Source organism: Bombus pascuorum, chromosome 17 (genome assembly GCF_905332965.1).
Source record: "Bombus pascuorum chromosome 17, iyBomPasc1.1, whole genome shotgun sequence".
Lineage (NCBI taxonomy): Eukaryota > Metazoa > Arthropoda > Insecta > Hymenoptera > Apidae > Bombus > Bombus pascuorum.
In genome coordinates, this window is record NC_083504.1 from 2,396,165 (window position 1) to 2,417,495 (window position 21,331).

Consider the following 21,331-nt stretch of genomic DNA (forward strand, 5'->3'; position numbering starts at 1 on the left):
TTTTTCTCGTTCCCGGCTTCCGTCTCCTGGGACGCGAAGCGCGAGGATCTTTTTGCTCGCCTCGACGGAGGATCAGACGTCCCACTTTATCTCCGCCGACCCGTTCAAACTCCCTTCCTCCTGCTTCTGCTGCTTTCCCCCCTTTTCCACCCCCGTATCCCGTGTCGGTTCCTACCCCTCTTCAAGCAACGCGCTCTATCCTGCCGCAACCCCCGTTGCGCCACGGTTTTCTACCCCAACTCTCTCTCTCTCCTCTCTGCCCCTCCTACTCCCCCTACGTCAGCCAGAGCTATGGTTGATCACGTATAGGAGGAGCCCCTAGCAGTGCCTAGAGTGACGCGTCGTGGAGGAGCCATTTGTCATCCATCAGCACACGCTTCCAACCCGACGAGATAGCAGGCTGGAGCCTGACCCAGCCTAGACCGATTCTACGCTTCTTATCTTCCTTCCTCTCCTTCTCTCACGCGCTACACTCTTCTTTCCTTTGCTCCTTTTACCCTAGTGCTTCCCACGTGAAGTGGGATATTCGGGGAAAACACTGTTCGAGAGGTCTTTACAAAGGAGATCACGAATTCGGATTACCCGGCCTAGGGATTCTCATGCGTCGACACTTCGTTGCTGTTGAAGACGGTTCATCCAGTCAAATACAGACAAATTCCTCGCTTCTTTTATATCGTTCGATGAGCAGGATTTTGAAAAACAGTATACCATGCAGCGTCGACATTCCTTTGCAACATTCAACGATCTTATCAAAATGGAACAGACATCATGGCAGATTGTGTTCCGAGTTAACGGAGCTCTTCACATAATGTGCAATCGCGATAGCCTTAATAACGTCTTTAAGAAGATCTTTCTCTATGGACTGCAATTTTCAAGCAACAACTTCGTGGCTCTATGGTTTCTCGATTCCTTGGATCGTTTCTATCCAAGCGAACAGACGTCGTCACTTTGAAATAGATTCGAGTAATAAATTCGATAAGTTTGCGCCTGGCAAACGTGAGTTAAGAAATTTATGAAAACTGACGACAACGAGGACGAAATATCTGCACGATCGACCGAGTAACGAGCAATATATATACAGCGACGTTCTAAATTCTCGCGTCGTTTGTAATGACAATTCGATCGGATCGTTTCTTCGTGCAATGGAACCATTCACCGCGTTTATCCCAACCGTCGAATGCGTAGCGTATTTCTGACCACGTTGTTCTCTCCGCCACTTTTGTTCTCGATGGCTTATCCGCGGATTTGCGGCCGCCGATCCGAGTATCGTGAACCGCCTACTTATAAGATTTATTTGTCCTGAGTGTGGGTCACCCTGCCTCTTTCCTGCCTCCCCACTTCCACTGAAATCGTAAGATATAATATGGTATCGTACGGGGTCTCGACTAATTTTGAGTAATACGTTAGATGCTTTCGTAGATTTAGGTACTCGATGATCGTAGGTTAATTTTGTAAAATATTTTATGCAAAATGACGAATGGATTATCAGTAGAAATGTTGCGAGTAATTTAGTCTTCCCGTGTAATGTAAAAGCTCTGGACAATAAGAATAAGAATAAAGAATAAGAGTAGAGAATAAGAATGGGAAACAAAAATTGAGGATAAAATTGGGATATAAGAATGGAAAATTAAGGTACAGGACAAGAATGAAGACTAAAAACAGAAAAGATTATTTCTCATTCCAAAAGACAAACTATGTTCTTTGTAAATTCCTCATTTTCAGTGCCCAATTGCCATTAATAACAATAATAATAAAAGTAGAGAATAAAAATAGAGAATAAAATTGGGATATAAAAATACGACAAGAATAAAGACTAAAGATAATAAATTGATAATGAATTTTCCAAAAGCCAAACTGATCAACTATATACTTTATAAATTTCTCAATTTCATTGCCCAACTTAATAACAATAATAATAAGAGCAGAGAATAAGAATAGGAAATACAAATTGAGCATAAAATTTGGATATAAAAATAGAAAATTAAAGTACAGCACAGGAATGAAGACTAAAGGCAGAAAAGAAGATTGTTTCCCATATTCATAATGAATTTCCTAAAAGTCAAACTATGTTCTTTATAAATTCCTCAATTTCAGTGCCCAATTGCTATTAATAACAAAAATAATATAAGTAAATAATAAAAATAGTAAATAAAAATTGAGCATAAAATTGGGATATAAAAATAGAAAATTAAAGTACAGGACAAGAATGAAGACTAATGACAGAAAAGATTATTTCTCATTCCAAAAGACAAACTATATTCTTTATAAATTCCTCAATTTCAGTGCCCAATTGCTATTAATAACAATAATAATAAAAGTAAATAATAAAAATAGTAAATAAAAATTGAGCATAAAATTGGGATATAAAAATAGAAAATTAAAGCACAGGACAAGAACGAAGACTAAAGACAGAAAAGAAGATTATTTCTCATTCCAAAAGACAAACTATGTTCTTTGCAAATTCCTCAATTTCATTGCCCAACTTAATAACAATAATAATAAGAGTAGAGAATAAGAATAGGAAATAAAAATAGAGGATAAAATTAGGATATAAAAATAGGTATAGGACAAGAATAAAGACTAAAGACAGAAAAGAAGATTGTTTCTCATATTCATAATAAATTTTCCAAAAGTCAAACTGACCAACTATGTTCTTTATAAATTTCATTGCTCAATTTTGCTATCAATAACAATAATAATAAGAGCAGAGAATAAGAATAGGAAACAAAAATAGAGGATAAAATTGGGATATAAAAATACGACAAATAAGGACTAAAGATAATGAATTGATAATGAATTTTCCAAAAGCCAAACTGGCCAACCATATTCTTTATAAATTTCTCAATTTCATTTCCTAACTTTACTATTAATAACAATAATAATAAGACTAGAGAATAAGAATAGAAAACAAAAATAGAGGATAAAATTAAGATATAAAAATACGACAAGAATAAGGACTAAAAATAATGAATTTTCCAAAAGCCAAACTATGTTCTTTATAAATTCCTCAGTTTCATTGCCCAACCTCGCGATTGATATTCAATTTTCAAAAAATAGATGTCTCGCGTAAGTGCGTTTATCCTAAAAAGATGACACAATCGATAGCAAATTTCACAGTAAGATAAAGAACATAACGCTCGTAAAATTATAATTTTTCTCTATGTTTCAATTTTCCAATTGTAATAATATCACAATCAGACTGGCCGTATCCAAACAACGATCAATTCGAAAGCAACGTCGTATGATTCACAAAGCGTACGCATAAAGCCACCCCAATTTCTCCGCAAGCTGGGTGCTGCTTGTCCCGGCTGGCTACAAGCAACGTTTGCAAACGGATTAGAACCGGTCCATAATTTCTAATTAGCGATCGATACCGAAGAAGTGGAAAGAAGAGAGAAACAGCTACACGCCGGCTGCCTGAGCACCGAGGGTATCCCTTAAATACACGCTTTTTTGCGGGCAAACGGATCGAGCTTGGAGAGGCTTGCAAGGCACAATAGATGATATAGGTATCGCCAATTTTTCAGCCGTCCGCCAGATTTTTCAATGTAACTTGAGAGCCGCTCCCTCGCGAGGTCCCAGGACAGAGGAATGGATGAACAGGCGGCGAAGAAGGGCGGCAACGGGGGCCAGGGCGACAAGAACACCGGAGACGCCGGAGCGAGAGGGTCACGGCGGAGAAAAAGAGGCCACAGAAGAGAATGGAGGACCGTGAAGAAGAGATAGACACGGGATGAGAGTGGAGAGTGAGAGAAAAGTTGCTGTTCTTCTTGCCGGGGAATACAATAATGCTGGGAAAAAAGGTCTGCGAGATGGAAAGGAACGAATCCTCGACGTTACCGCGGCTGCATTCGCCGCGGCAGAAAATCTGCCCTGGAGGGTTGTCGAGGGTGAACGAAGACCAGGCCCCTGGAGGGGATGCTGCCTCAGGCATCGATGTCATTAATAAAAGTGTCAATGGTGTCAGTGGACTAATGTCTGTAGTCACTCGTTGGTTGAGGGCAGACGGGTGGTAGCAGCGACCTCCTATCCAAGTGTCTCACCCACCCCTAGCGGTTCAATCGTTTTCCGTTGCTTCTTCCTTGATACCTCCTTCTTTTGACTAAATTACCGGATCTTATCGCTTATCTTACGCAGCAAAGGTGTAAAGAATGTGTCTGGGAAAGTGGAGACTAAGAGACAAGGAAAACTATTGTCTCGTTTCTTTTTAATTTTGCCAACGTGCGAATCTTTGATTTGAAAATAACCTACTGTCACTTAGATTTTATAATTGTTGCTTTAGATCTTCTTTCATAGAAACATTCGTCAGTGCAGTAGGATGATATTCACTTGTCACTTCTTTAAAGAAGCATTTATGTGACAATAAATGCAAATGAGACGGCTGAATGAATCATTTGAAAATAATGCGAATAAATATATAGGAATTCAGAATATCATTTGAATAATTAATAATAATAACGTGAAAGGTCGTAAGAATTTGTAAAGAACGTTCTTGCACTTCGTACATGAATTGACTAAATGTTCGTGCACAGCTACGCGCTCGAAACGTGTGACGGAATAGCACAGAAATTTTCGGAATAATATAGTTTGCCTACAACGTGAGGAAGATGGCTTGTTAAAACGTTTAAATGACGGAACGTTTGCTTATTGAAGTTTCCAAGACAATGACACGAGGCTATCGCACAGTATCAGGAATAGAATTTGATTTAACTTGGACGTCTCGCGAAGGTAACAATTTCTCCTCAGCGGTAATTTCTTTCGTTACCGGGATACATTAAAGTCGAATTAATGGTTTAAATATAACTTTCTCCGGGAACCCTCTTCCACTTTTCCATTCGTTCAGTCACGGAAGTTTTACATTAAGTTCGCTCGATCTTTCTCCAACAGGCAGCTGAACAGGATATTCGGAATTCCACTTCACCACCCCCGTTAACGCGCTTTTCCAAACCAATTATTCCTCATGATGCCGAGTACCTATTTTCACCATGAACCTCTAAATATACCATTCCACTCTGGAAATACCATGGTAGTAGAATAAAGAAAAAAAGTGAAGCAGACAATTTCAATTCAAGTACAATTTCCTCAGCCGAGTATTATGCTACGCCCACGTGCACAAACAGGCGAGTTTCCCCGATAAGGGTACAACGTATATCGACGCAAAATGAAGGAACATGTTTGCAGATCGGAAGGGTGGCGCATAGGAATATCTAATAAGAAGCTCAAGCTCATCCATCGTGCGTCGGGCCACTCGGTAGGCTGTCACCGTAGGCGTCAGCGTACTATGGAGAACGGGTGATTTACATAGTAATAATATCGGCACGCTGGGCTGTACCACGGCTACGGAGTTTCCAGACTCAACCACACGGTCTTAAACTTGTTTCCTAATACGAGAGACTGCTCGCTGCCGTCATTACCCTGCGCACCCTCTTCACGACATCGCCGCTGAGAGATCGTTATTCTTGAGAAAATGAACTGTTATTGATGAACAGCGCGCTTTCCACGTGCAAATATACACAGTCAAAATTATAGTATTCTTAAATACTTTCAACTATCGGAGAATCGTTCCCTGGGTTCGTTTGATTTTTATAAACGTTACTTGTGGTACGTTCTATTTAACATTCAGCTGCTATTACCGAGTCGTGGATGTTCGCCAAAATTTTAACAAAAGCAGTGACGGATTGTATTCTCTGTAGTACGGGATAATGAAGGAACAATAAATTGTCTGTAGGAGTGAGAAAATGCACAGCAGAAAGCGATACAATGTCGAGCACAAAAAGCGCGTTAGGTGTTCGGTAGTTATGGAATAGTGTAACTTAATGTTCTACTTATCTCATGTAACGTTGAGAAATATCTTCACTTTGTACGTAATATGAGAAAAATCTGAATTTATATTAAACAGTTTTTAGAACATTACAGTTCTTGTCGTTTGTTAAAATGTGGACAATATTAAAATATAAAAATTCGAGAATCGTAACAGGGTTAAAATTTGAACACTCGTTCCAGGTTTCCATTTAATTACGTTGTTGAATCCTTTTCAAATTTTATTGACATAGTCTTAAGACTTCCATCTTCCTATTGACATCTGCTTGTCCAAGCAAATTACTTTAATGTACATTATTTCAACCATTCGAGTTTGCATATGTAAGCGTTCGAATACTTTCGTCAGCCACTGTATTTATTTTTCCTTTCTTAGAAATCCGAATCTCTCGGCGCTCTTTTAACACTAGAACTACCGATAGCTAACACAAAGCTATTTCTACCAAAACCAGTGAAATGACTGGTCTTTAAAAAATACCTAATGATAGAATATTTTTATATTTATTGATTTGTTGCTTTCTTACAAAAGCAATTTCATTTTATGTAGTGCATTTTTGCTATTATTAATCCATCTGGGATCATCATTATTAAACGAGGGTTGACACGTTTATAAAATTGTAGAAGCAGTCGTTTCGAATGCTGTGCTATTTCTAGCGTTGGCATCTAGCGATCTAGCGATCGATCCGGAATTTTCCTGATAAATGATATTATCATATCGAGCGATACGCGGTAAAAATTTAAAAAACGAGTGGCAAGTTGTACAAAACGAGGAAACTGGTTAATTGGGGTTCGATAGACAGATTGCAGCACCCTTTTACACTTTGACAAGTACCGATCATTTTGACTTGTATTGGTATAAGTAGCACTGATAGAAAATTATTTTCAATTTGAATACATAAAAAACAAAATAAAATTCATTATACTATTCCTTTAGTTATGCGAAAGTCATTACATTGAGGGAAAAAATATAACATGAAGTAAGAATTTTAAAATAAAATTGTAAAACCAGTGAATTTGACTGGTGTGTTAGTTCTAGTGTTGTTAAGTGTTCTCTATATGTTTATACAATTATGGGGGATTAAAATGTGCAAAATATTCAATGTTAAGAACTCGTGTGAATAATTAAGGTTGGCAAAATTCAGTATACTACATTATAACACAAAGTGGGAATTTTAAAATAAAATTGTAAAACCAACCAATTTAACTGCTGTGTTAGTTCTAGTGTTGTTAAGTGTTCTCTAAATGTTTATACAATTATGGGGGATTAAAATGTGCAAAATATTCAATGTTAAGAACTCGTGTGAAAATAAAATTGTAAAACCAATAAATTTGACTGGTGTGTTAGTTCTAGTGTTGTTAAGTGTTCTCTATATGTTTATACAATTATGAGAGATTAGAATGTGCAAGTATAAAATATACAAAACATTCAATGTTAAGAACTTGTTTCAATAATTAAGAATGAACGAAGTCACTATACTACACTATAACAGAAAGTAGGAATTTTATAATAAATTTGTAAAACCAGTGAATTTGACTGCTGTGTTAATTCTAGTGTTGTTAAGTGTTCTCTATATGTTTATGCAATTGTGCGACATTAAAATGTACAAAATATTCACTGTTAAGAACTCGTGTGAATAATTAAGGTTGGCCAAATTCACTATACTACACTATAATACAAAGTAGAAATTTTAAAATAAAATTGTAAAATCAGCCAATTTATCTGCTGTGTTACTTCTAGTGTTGTTAAGTGTTCTCTATATGTTTATACAATTATGGGGGATTAAAGCGTACAAAATATTCAATGTTAAGAACTCGTTTGAACAATTAAGAATGAACGAGATCACTATACTACACTATAACAAGAAGTAGGAATTTTATAATGAAATTATAAAACCAGTGAATTTGATTGGTGTGTTACCTCTAGTGTTAATAAGTATTGTCTGGTATAATTTTATTTGCTTAGGCAATGTAATAAAACTGAATCGCAGTATTTCGATAATTGTTTGGAGCAACGTGCTTTCTATGGAAAGGAGAAAATTCCAAGATTATAAAATCCAAGAAACCAGTTTACGTCAGCAAGATCTATCGGCAATGGAAATGGTATGGGAGCAAGAAAACGAGGTCGCCTTTAAAAATAGAAGCAAGACGCAGGGAAGGTTACCAATCATCCCTGGCGATCATCGTAGACAAGGAATTTTCTTTCAAGCCGGAATCAGCCCCGGAACACCATTTCCTCGAGACATTCCGCCGACGGTGCGGCTGGGTCGCTCTTCTTCTTTCATCATCCGAGGTATCCTCCACGAGTTATCGTCTACATTCAAAATTCCAAGAACTCGTTCGAATAAACCAGGACACAAGGAGAAGCGGAAGAAGAGGAAGCGCGACAGTCTACCGATTAGAACATCAAGAGACGAATAACAAGCTTCGCATAATGAGCGCGGTAAACAATATAAAAGGGGGTGAAAGAAGGGTTGCTGCGTCCGGGACAAAAGGGGTTGGTAGTCAGAGCCGACAGACGCTTTGACGTCTTTCTCCATGGAGCACAATGTTAATTAACGAGAGGAGAGCCGCTTCTGAGATCCCGGCTGCGCTCACGATTCTCAATCAACGATGGTATTCATGAGCCCCTCTATCCCCCAACCCCGCCGACAACGCCACTCGACGGCTGGCTTGAGTTATGCAAACTAAGTATAGAACGTTTAATGAACGAAAGTATCGGGATGCCTCCGCGAAACGGTTTTTCACTGTCCCTCGCGACCGCGCACCGATCTCGCCGCAGAGAAAGTTTCCACAGGGTTGGTTCACAGTTACGTGCATCGAAAATATGAGTAGGGTTAGGAAACTTTCAAGTATTCTCTCTTTTTTATTTCGTAATAAAGGCAGCTTCACATAGAAAGGTAGCTTCATCCGAAAATTATTCCAGAAATTCTATAAAACTGGTTTTTGTTATCAACCAGGCAATGAAATTGATATATCGTTATATACGATATTTATAACACAATGGGAACATCGATGATACCATGCACGTTTATCAATTTATGGGAAATTTAAATGCGTGGTAATGTACAGAATATAAAAATATCCAAAGATATCTTTTATAATACTCAGAGGGTGAAATCTCCATTCACTTGTGTCCAACGATATAAACTTTTGTAAAAATGTCCCTACTTATGCGAAGATCATGCAACTAGATTTTAGTGTAAGGAAATATAAGTTATAAATATATCATAATGACGGGTAACGCGAGATATTAACCCTACGATGATAGATACAAAGTACCAGGCGATTCTATTTTCAAACGACAAGTTCTGCGAACCGAAGCAAAGGATGAAATCATCGAGTCAAGATACTCCGTTGCCGTCTGTCGGCGCGACAACCTAATTCCTAGCCTGCATTTTCCAACTATTTTTCCTGCTATCAAGTTCTCGGTATAGACTATTGCGGTTGTTAACTCGAACAAACGAGCCGATCTGCAACGAGTTCCCTGAAATGATCAACGACTGACTCGATCTCTGATCACAGAAATTAACGGATGAGAAGTGATTGAACTGCCTTTCCTAGCACATCCATCAAAAACTATTCAGATTTCCATAATTACATTCAAAAACGGACGTAAGAAAATGAGTATTATTTAAACGTACACGGAAAGCAGAGAAACAAAGTATCAATTTCTTACGTTCAATCAGCAACAACGAGGCTATGCGTATGAGCGATTGGTAATGATGCGAGTCTCAGCAACGAGATCAAGGGCCGAGGACACGGTGAATTTCATGGTAAAGGTAAGGTTGCCGGCGAATCTGTAATTAATGCGACTAATTGGCAAAGCGATGCATAACACACAGCCTGTATCTATATATATTATAATCGTTCGAAGAGGAGAAAAATGGGGACCTCGAAGTGTAGCTCGTACGTACGAAGGACGCGCACGATAATTCCAGCGCTGCGCAATCTTATCCGTGGTATCGACGCGCGTCTCCATACAGGTGAATTCACTCTGATTACAGATTCAGCCAGCCTGAAAATTACGCGGTCGATCCTCCGTAACGAACAGCAGAGAGAGAGAGAGAGGGGGGTGAAGGAGAGAGGAAGTAAAAGAGGTAAAGGGAGAGAGAGATTGATAATACAACGGCGTGTAATTTTACCTATAAGATCAAATTACAGTCGGCGTGGAATTAAAGACCGTTCATTTTCTGCCTGTTTATTCGCGGCGGATTTAGACACGGGGATTCGTCGACTCGTTGTCCAAGCTGTTTCGCGCACCAAACGCTCGTTCGGAGGTGGTGTGCGCAGCGTACGTGGCCAAACCGAGCCATTTACGTCGATTCGCGACGTGTCTTTAAAGCAACAACTTCAACGACCGTTGTTTAAGGCGAAATTACGGCGCGTAGGGGGTCGGGACGGTGCGCGGCGCGCGATTAACGCGATCACGGCCGGGTCACGCTCAATGCCGAGGCCACGCGATAGCTCTTGTTACGAGAGAAATTTGTAAGTACAGTTCTTCGACTGAAATGAATTTCCTCGGAGACAACCGGTCGAAAATACGTGAACTATTTATTCGATGTAAATGGGGGGGAAAAAAAAGGAACTGCTGAACGATGAATAGAGCGAGCCAATTGCAATTTCATTAATACGGTAATGAGCGTTAAACCGGGAACGGACGCGGCAAATCGAGGCAGCGAACGGACATCAAAAGACCATCACGCTGGGACCTGAAGAGGGGGTTCGAAATCTGACGATACTAATGTCTTCCACCTTCCTCGCAGCATCCTTTCACGAATAGACGTTTTTTGCATAACTTGGCCGTAGCAACGTTCCCCTCTCGTCGCCGCCATCAGCACCCCCTCCAAAACCCAAAGAGAACTTCCCATATCCCGTGCCTTACCACCACCCCCTGCCAGAACTACCTTTCCCCCCTCTCCTTTCACTGCTTCTTTCTCTCACTCCATGTTTCTGCCGACCTCTCTTCTACCGACACCTCATCTCCCGGTTTGCCGTTTACCTCCTCCCCTGCCGATCGTTCCATCTTGCTTTCTCTGTATTCTCCGCAGCAGCAGGCTGCCACGGCGCTGTACACGAGGCTGCGGCTAAGAGCAGAGCGACGTCGCCGACGCCACGCACCCCGACGTCGCCCTGACGCGCTCCACTGACGCTGCGGAGCGGAGATTAATGGCTTCGGACTCTGAAATCCTGGAAAATAAATAGCGGGGGCGCCGGTGGCGAGAGCGAGAGTCCTGCGGAGCAAGATGCGATGCCCCTCTTTCTCTTTTCGTTGCTTTACCGCTATTTCTGTCTTTCTCGTTGCTGGTCGACAGAGAAAGGGACAAGGTGGAAGGGAGACACAGCCGACAAGGGTTGGAGAGGGAGAGAGAGGCAGCGTCCCGAGGGACCTGCCTACCGCTCGCGCTGCCCACCGCCATCGCTGTGTGCTCCTTTGTGAGCAACCTGAAGGTTGTCGAAGGGCTGACGCGAAAAGCGACCGGCGTAGAAATTTATCTGGCCGGAATGCTTTTGTTGGCCCGCTTCGTGACGAGGAAATTGAAGGCTCTCCCAGAGTCTTTCTCCTTCTTTTTTCTTCCTTTCTCGTCCACCAGCCTAGGGATTTATCGGACACTGCAGGATCAACGCTAGTGATACGCTTTTGTTCCGGTGAATCGTTCTTTTCTCTCCACGATCCGCCAATGTTTTCGTGAAAGACAGTATATATCATATAGGTTTCATAAAACGCTACGATCGTTAGACGTTCTTACAAACACATATATATTCGAGGTTGACGAAAACATCGAGAGGAAAAAGAGGGAAAGAGACAGAGACGTCTATCGTGGTTTAATCGTTAACAAGAACGTTCGCCAGAGATCCAGCATCTCGTATGACATTAATCGTTTGAAAGTGACGCAGCAACGACCGACAACAACGACAGCTGGATACCTGTTGGATATTCGAAAGTCTTGGTGGAATGTGTGAAGATAGCCATTATGTAGCCGACGCCGGGGTAAATTATATTAAATACTAAATAACCGGTGGAAGACCACGGTCTAATTGTTGCGTCGTTTGCATAATGCCCGGTCTGTAACTACTCTCTTCCCTTTGCCTCCCCAATGCTCTACCTTCCACCATTTCCCTCTCTGTCTTCCGACCGGTACCCTCTTTAGCGTGGCCTCTCCGCGTATCTCTTGCTCGCATCCTCCACCTCGTCCTATCTGCCCTTTTCTCCCCTCCTCCCTGACCGTGTCCCCCTTCTCTGATTCGTCGCAATATACCGACCGAAAGATTAATTGCTAATTCTTGCTACTGCAACCAGTTGCTACTAAATGCGCACGGTGGTCGTGCAAAGATCAAGGAACCTCGTCCAACCTGACCAACTACGTTGCACTACGCAAGAAACCTAAACGCAATAATGAAGCTGCGCGTTTAACACCGTATGCAATATTCTCTTCAGAGGTTGGCAAAATGGTCAGTGACAACACGATCCCGTAGGAAATTTCCCTAGCGATGCAAGGGTTTTATACTCGCAAGATTGGGAACGCAACGTGGTCAAAAATCAACGGTCGGAGCTGACGTGTTTCGCACAAAGGTCGTTCGTCTTTCGTCTCATTTGAGCCGCCTGCCCTCTCATCCTTCTCCCTCAGTCATCGTCTAGTCACGTTTGCACGGTAGCCATTTGCGAGATTACAACGAGCGCCGCCCGCTAGGGCGCTCATTAACGAGCGAACGAAAGAAGAGATTATCAAGCGACTAAGCGTAACTAACAACAATGCGCCGTTCAATTTGAGAAACGGCTAATTATACGACCGCGGAACGGTCGCCTTACTTTTTCGCGACTAATTGCTCGAAACCACTTCGATCGCCACCGTTGTCACACCATTGCCAACGCGAGATTAATCGCGATACGTGCCACTAGCGTGAAATTAATTGCATCGAGTGCGCTTCCTACTACACGCCAGTACCGTGTCCAAAAATCAACCACCTCGACAACGAGGAAAGAGAAGAAATAAGAAGAAGAAGAAGAAGACGATGGAGGAGAAAGAGAGTAAAAAATAAATGAGAAATCCGGTGTCCTGAAATAATAAAGCCGACCCGGTCCCCTGTTAATTTATTATTCAATTCGTAGGAGACGCTCCCTTCCCAACATTCCCCTACCAAATCTCCGCGCAATATCCGCGTATATAGGCCGAAAACATCCGGCAGAGATTACGAAGCAACATCCTTGCACGATGAATTCGTCGCGTTACATTCTTGCAGGATGATTTTCACATGGCGAACCCGAGGCACAACCTAGGACTCGGGCAACAGCAGACGAGCATGGGGACGTGCACGGGGTGGAAGTTGAGAGGGGGCTAGATTTGATTCGTAGGGGGATAGAACAGATCGGGTATGGGTCTACCTCGACAGACACGGGGGGAGATGGCGGCGTGCAACGCCGTACCAAAGCAATATCCATAGGAACACCCCGTGTCAGAGGGAGAGATGCAGAGACGTGCAATCAATCACGAGGGACCCTGCTGCCACGTTCGTGGCCCTCGTATCAAACGTAACGCACGGTAAACATTTTTAACTTTGCCACGTTATTAATATTCGTTGCGCCCCGGGATCCTCTGCCGCTACCCCTGCCCCGTCCCGCTACCTCACCCCCCGCCCGCTCCTCGTTTGCCCGTTGTTCTTTTTTCCCTCGGAATTTCCACTCCGCGTTTTTGTTAATCAATTTGCCGCCATTCGCGAAACGGCTACCTCCACTGCGGCGCAAGAAACTGTCAAAGTTCAACGATTAAGTTTATTACCGGCGAATATTATGCCAGTCGAGGGTGAAGTATCGCGAAGGAATATTTTCGATCGAACGAAGCTTGCAGTTGCGAAATGTATGGAACAAGGAGCCCGTCGAGCTTTATCCGATTTTATAAAATCAATCAAAGTTGGGATATTTTAATTATTATCGAACGAAGTATTATCGCGTGACAGTATGAAACGCATAATGAAATTTGTTATTGTACTTGAAAATACAGGTGAAGCCAGAGGATCGAGAATAATTTTTGCAAGGTGCGTTTGAACGTGCGTTTTGAATTACGTGATCACATTCGCTGGAATCGCATTAAACGTATAATGCGCGGGAAATGTTTTTTGACTCGGCCGCGATATTAATATTCGTTAGGGGTGGCCGGTCTCGCAGCCCAGCCGCGCCTCCATATTAACCGCATTTTTTTCGTTTAGTCTTTTTTCTCTCCTTTGTTTCTTCTCTTTTTTACTTTTTTTTTTTTTCGTTGTATTAAAGCACATTCTGGACACTAAACGCAATAATGGAAATTGATAATCAGCCGGTCGTTAACGTCACGAGCGAGTAACGATTATTTATTCGTAACGATTCGCGGCTGCGTGATTCGCCAAGGGGTGAAAATCGCGATCCACAGGACCGATTAAAACTTTGCTTTGCTGTTCGTATTGTAATTATTGCACGTTACTCGTATGTTGTACACGTCCCTTACCGGAACGCTAAATTCTCTTTCTTTGATATATCAGCCGCCAGTAAAATTAGAATTTTTCTAATGGCCGACATGAAACGCTTGAGTACTTAATGCTACAAGGCAGCTCTGTTCTTATTGTTAGCTCTCAAGATACGAGTCTACGATTAGCTGAAGTACGATCGCTAAATTCCACGATATTTCAACCACAAGTGTACCTTCTCCTGTATTTTCAGCAACAAAATCAAAAGTGCCGTCTAAATATTTATTTCGCAGCTCAAACGTCATAATTCTATCAAAATTCAATTATATCAATTAAACCTTTGCACTGGAAATGTTATTTTAATTTTTAGCAGCAGCTGCCAACGCTTTTAAGTGTTTTATTTGACATTTACTTAAAGCGAATTTCTTTCTTCTTTTATTTATTTAAATTGTCTTATTTTTCAGTTAAAGTAAATTATTTTTGCATTAGAAACTTAGTCATCAAAGCTTGATATTATCAGAATTTTCTGTGGAATGAAAGTGACATTCCAGGGTTGATAAAATACATTGCAAAGTTGAGATTGTTTAACAGGGTAGAATCTTCATTATCAGAACATCAATCAACCCTTTGTACTGGGAATTTTATTTCAATTTCCCTAACAGCAGCTGCCAACGCTTTTAAGTGTTTTATTTGGAATTTACTTAAAGCGAATTTCTTTCTTCCTTTATTTATTTAAATTGTCTTATTTTTTAGTTAAAGTAAATTATTTTTATATTAGAAACTTAGAATTTTCTGTAGAATGAAAGTGATATTCCAGGATTTATAAAATACATTGCAAAATTGAGATTGTTTAACAGGGTGGAATCTTCATTATCAGAATATTAATTAACCCTTTGCACTGGGAATCTTATTTCAATTTCCTCAGCAGCAGCTCCCAACGCTTTTATGTATTTTATTTGAAATTTACTTTAAGTGAACTTCTTTCTTCCTTTATTTATTTAAATTGTCCTATTTTTCAGTTAAAGTAAATTATTTTTGTATTAGAAGCTTAGTCATCAAAGCCTGATATCAGAAGATTCTGATGTTTAGGAATAACTTTTTATTGCAAGTAATTTGCATGCAGCATGTTTTCTGTAGAATGACTCTGATATCCCAGGGTTGATAAGATACATTGCAAAATTGATTGTTTAACAGGGTAGAATCTTCATTATCAGAACATCAATCAACTCTTTGCACTGGGAATTTTATTTCAATTTCCCTAACAGCAGCTGCCAACGCTTATCAAGTATTTTATTTGAAATTTACTTTAACCAAAAGATAAGACAATTTAAATAAACAAAGGGAGAAAGAAATTCACTTAAATACAAAATAGCTTTATTCAAACTATCATTGTATTTTCTAATTTTTAAATGTATAATATATCTTCAAACAATTTCCAAAATGCACGTTTCACAAAAGAAGCTGGGACTCGACAAAGAAACTGCTGAGACTTGCTGAGAAAACTGATATCACACTCGACATAGGACTCCAAACATAATTAATAATTATCAATGACACATAAATTGATTCTGTGAGACAGACTTAATACATTAAAACCTAGGTTCAATTTTACTGACAATATTTATCATTCAACTAATTAATAATTGCATATACGGAAAATCTGGTTTTCAATATTTCCTTACTTTTGCATATTACCTATATATATTTTTGCACATTTAGCTTATACATCTACAAATATCCGCGATCTACTAACAAGTTTATTTTTCATTGAACAGTTCCGCCACTGTTCCCAAGCACAAGAACCAATATCCTTCTCGTGTATTGTAATAATTATTGAACGTGGTGGAAGTTGCAGGGGCCGACAAAATGTCAGACATAAATATCGCCTCAGCACGAGCCTCCGTGTTATCGTTCCATATTGATGCGGACACCATACCGATCATTCTGCTGCCCCGTACGGCTCCCCTATTTCTTCCCTCTATTTCTTGCGCGGAGGAAACTCGTACCACCATTAAGTACAACTAGATCCACTTACGTGTACTGGAATCTTTTTCTCATTTTCCATAACGCGCTGTATCACGGTGTGTTGCTGACAAATCGCTCAACGATTCATCGTGAAAAAATGTTGTATAACAACTGGCAAATAGAAAGTTACTTGGTCTAATTTCCACACAACCGATTCCTAATCCTAAGCTAATTAACGAATATACAGCGAATACGTGCGAAGATAGAACGGTCGTGTAACGTGATATTTTCTTTTGCAGAGCAACGTGCCAGTTCGACGACGAATTTTCCCAGCGAACCCTCTTACGAGTTCCCGAAATCCTCTTCAATTACGGCTGCGCAGCATAGAGGAGAGCTTGTAACTGTCGAGAGCGTTTAACAAGGGCCACGTGTGTAAGACAATTCTCGATGGTTGTTACGGTTCCAGGGAACGCTGCAACGCAACGACAAACAACAGGATTCAGTCTGCCGCTGTTTCTGCCCACGCAACGTCCAACAAACGTCAGAACCATAATCCGGATGAAATTAAAGCAATGGAATTAACAGCGTGAAGAAAATACACGAGCGATGTGACACGGCTCGCCATGGCATAGGAGAAAAGTAGGATCGATCTTGCGACCAGATTAAAATTCATTATCGACCCTGTTGGTATCGGGGCCGGTTGCCGAAAATTGATGGCTGATCGTATCGAGTCGTAACAGGTGTATAGAAGTTTCTTCTTCCCTTGTTCCTTTACTTCGAACTCTGATAAATGTTGTCTGTGACGTGTATCGCGTTATCTTATTTCCAACGATGAGAATCTAAGATAAACGATCTGTATCTTAGAAAGAGAATTAAATGTAGATGTAAATAAAGGAATGAATGAAAGCTATTAGCGGTCGATCATAATTTTCCGCGTCTACAAATGCAGAAAATCATAATGTACCTATCCGTAATCGGAGCGCATAAATCACAGTTGACAAGAAAATTATACCGAAATGTTGAGGGATAGTAAAGAGTGTTTGCAATAGAACGACTAATCGTGTTCTTCTTTTAGAAAACGACCAGCAAAGAGAGGCCGTGCACCCTTTGACATGAAACTTGAAAGCGACGAAACGAGAGGAAAGCAAGCAGTCGTCAAAGTGAATGCCAGTTGTGCGAGATCTCGCCAAAGGGTGATTAATGTACGCGGAAGAGAGAGAAGAAGAAAAACAAGAAGAAGAAGATGAGCACACGAGGAGAAGAAAAAACGAGCAATAAGAAATGGAAGACGATGAGTGGAGGATTCGGCCGTTGTCTGCCGGAACACACCATCGTCCCAGAAAATATTCTTTTTAATCCGATCATAAATTCGGTGTACCGAATTTTGTCGATGAACGAGCCGTACGCTAGCGCGATTAAATATTAACTACGAAGCCGATTATGTAATTAAAAGGGTATTCGTAGTAATTGGGAGGACGGACTAACGAGCTTTCTAAAATTTCCGAAGATAATTGCGCGTGCAGCGCGTGATTATCGGTGGTTCGCTAATTACGGGCTAACGCGCATCGTTTCTCTTTTCCAGCTATTACGCCCGAAGTCGCCACGGAACTCAGCCTGCAACTGACCGCCACAACGATTCCACCAAGATCCTGCAACTTCCTTATCTGGCTTTTCGATTTTCCCTGCCTCAACTGTAACTCAAGAGGCTGGCCATGTTAAACCCTCGCTGCAATTTCGTATGCCTTCGACATTTCGCCGCCGATACCATGCAATCGTGGTTGCTTCGCTTAAAAAATTTCGCGGTTTTACCATTTTTATGATTATCGCCGGATAATATTGCGGTTTGAATGGAGAAGCTCTCTGGCCAGGGGATCCATAACGCGGAATTGCCATTTCAGTGAATTAGATTCCAAGTGCTTCTGATTTTTTAAATATTTCTTACGTTTGCGCGAATTGGTAATTACCAATGGCTCTTAGACAATTGCGTCAAATTGTTAACTATTTGACATTTTTCAGAAACTCGTGGATTCTTCTCAGGGAACGCTTTTAAAGTGTCTTGTTAAATATAATGGTTTCCTTAGGACTTTCTATGATCTTCTTTCTCTGACTTTCTATCTGGTACCTTTTTTCATTTTTTGAAAATATATTGAAATATTGGAAGTATATTCTATGGGTTTTTTGTTTTATTATTTAATTTGTACCTGCAATTTGCCCGGCTGAACGTTCGGTAAATTTTTCTAGCTTAATTGCTAACTAACACGTGGATGGCCACCCCCAGCGGGATACCATCTTCCAGTTTGTCCATTTTATTTCTTTGGTCAGGTCAGTGGCGTGTTTTCTCTTTAGTCTTCTTTTGGTGAAACGTTCTATAGGTTGCTAAATATTCTTAATTGAACGGAGAAAAAGAACCATGGTACGAAGAAAATAACGTAACTTCAATTTTCTCCAGTGTTGAAATGGCAACTTGCAAGTTCTAGCTAAGCATAGCTGTATTTGCATAGCCCTTTTTGGAAACCTCTTAGCACATTGTCGACCGTCAATTTTTAGATGTCCAAGTAAAAAGATATAAATAAAATTTAATAAATTTGATTAATTATTCAACTCTTATGATGAACAATGTAGCAATCAGCTACCTGTGTGTAATGGCACACAAGAGCTTTTGCAAAGATGTCTAGTCTCTACACGCTCTAGTCGCATTTGTTTCTCTGCCAGTGACTATTTTTTCTAACACGTGGTGTCTCAGTTGTCCAGAAAGCCTGGAGGATGCATCCTTATAATTAGGAGCTGTTTTAGAAATTCTTTGGAATCCACAGTTTTCCATTCCCTAGCTACCTGCAGCAGAAATTTGTTGTATCTTGTTTTATTTCGTGACAGGTAGGTACGGTACATTTTATACGATTGAAGAAGAAGCTGCAGATTATCGGAAGAATGCTAATTTTTTCGAGCACTTTAAAGCTAAACGACGCTGATGCGAAAGAAAAGCGCGTCACGAGTTAACTCGCAACCGGTCAACAATGTGTTAAGTAACCGTATAAAGTAGAGTTAAGAAAATCCAAAGGCTGGGAAGCCTGTTCAGAGGAAGACTAAGCTAGCGTTTTAAGCTGTCAAAGAAAAAATACATCAAACAACGACTATGTATATCTGAAAGCAGTTTACATATAATTAAGTAATTACATTTCACACGTGGGGTATTTTCTACGCCAGAATTGAGTTATACTTTGACGGCCGCTCAAAACCATTTATGCAGTCATTAAGGCATCATTAATCTTGCTCTCCGTTATGCGCGACAACAGAGTCATTGTTGAAACAGGTGCTACTTCCGAAGAGGCCAGGATCATTAGCCGAGTGAATGGAATCGGTTCTCCGCGGAATAAAGGAATCAACGATAGAAATCACGACGAGCAACAGAATAGGACCGTGACGTTTGTGGCGACGGTAATTATCGAAATTCTGCCACGAGAGAAATTCTCGTCCAGTTTTGGCGAAGATAAATTTCAAAACAATCAGTAGCCTCTGCTTGCATCGAAGCTAAAGTAACATTTACGTTTTTGTAACATAGTATATTTTGAACAATAAAGTTATACATCCTATTCTTCTATTGACAGATACTTTAACCCTTTAACAGCTTAGCTTAACACTTTGACTGCCACGTGGACCATATACGGCCCACGGTTTCTCCTGCGACGCCACTGTGCAGCGCTTCAACTTCTTACAATTGTAAAAATTGAATGAAAATTGACAGTTGGGGCATTTTCAATATACCGATAAATAGAAGATACTTTGGAATAAAAAGTGCCTCATCGAACAATTAAACATTTTTATTAGAACATCGATAAAAAAATGAGAACAAACGTTGCACCTAACGGTGCACTGTGTTGGAACACTTCGAACGTAAATGTGGCTCGTCGATACAATCTGGACGATAGGTGGTCACCTTTTTGGTCCGATTCTTAGCAATTTTTGATCCTAATTGTTTAATATTTTTTTTATAACACTCTCTGCAGAATTTTCGTGCCAGCTACGCTTCCCCTTCTTTCTTCTGCGTTTCGTGTCGCGATCTTTGTCGAATGAGTATATTTCACGACTCTGGCGAATGGCACTGTGCAAGGTGCGTCGCGAGTGCCATTCTAAAAGCTGATACCTTGGTTTTCGTTTTTCTCGCTCGTTTATAGAGTACCATCGCGTTTGAAATTGATATATTTAACAATAACTCTAAAGCTAATTTTATATACCACTTGAGGGTTCTTCTATGCGCTGTAGAATATTCTACCATTTGATCTGATCAATCTACAGCACGTTTTCCGCCGTTGTAATCTACCACTACCATTGCTTTATAGCAAACATAATTTTTCTCCGCACCTCTGCCGTTTCAGCCGAATGTTTCGTCGAAATCATAAAAATAATCGTAATACCGCTTACTAATATCTTCTACACATTTCAAGGATATATTCTGCAGGTTTTGCTTGCGACGAAACAACGAATGCGGATGGTTTGTTGAAATAAACGAAGACTTGTTATAATACGTCGCTATCAGCTGTTCGCAAGACGCCATGATGGTCAGCCGTGACAACCAATAAGATAAACGGTGCATTGGGGAAGAATGTTGTCTTACATCATCAATTTATTATTATTTTACCATTACCAGTCAAAGTGTTAAGAAAAACTGAAATAAATTGTCAAATATAACATTATAAATGTTACGTCTCCAGTTCACTTCCCTTTCAACAAACAAAGAGACTTTTAACGTTTTGAAAACATCTTTACGTATAACATTACAATGTGAAAATGGTACATTAATGACGACTTTATAGAAATTTGTTAACGATAAAAAAGTATGATTAAGTTGGAAGTAATGCAAAGAACGCAGCATAGTTTGATGGTATGTCAGACGCGAGGCTATTATTAATATTATTAATTTCCTATGAAAAATTGAAAATGTTTTTTGTTATATTTAATAGCAGAAATGAAAGAAATCTTCAAGATAAAGAGAATGTTATTTTCTATGTATAGAAATCGGTCGATCGTTCTATCAAACTGTCAAAAAGTTGACCGTGTGAGTTCGAAAGATCGCTGCGTAGATTGTTTGCCCAGACCTAAACAAAGAAACACTGATCTA

The 21,331-nt window shown here is 40.2% G+C and overlaps 1 protein-coding gene across 1 annotated transcript in view; it reads right to left on the bottom strand.

Annotated features, from left to right (window-relative positions):
• The window catches only part of LOC132915490 (homeotic protein Sex combs reduced), a 219,472-nt gene extending 208,776 nt beyond the window's left edge, over positions 1-10,696 (bottom strand). Inside the window, exon 1 of the mRNA XM_060975342.1 lies at positions 10,679-10,696. The gene's annotated coding sequence lies outside the window, so the exon portion shown is untranslated. The remainder of the gene's footprint in view (positions 1-10,678) is intronic.
• Positions 10,697-21,331: the final 10,635 nt, after the last annotated feature.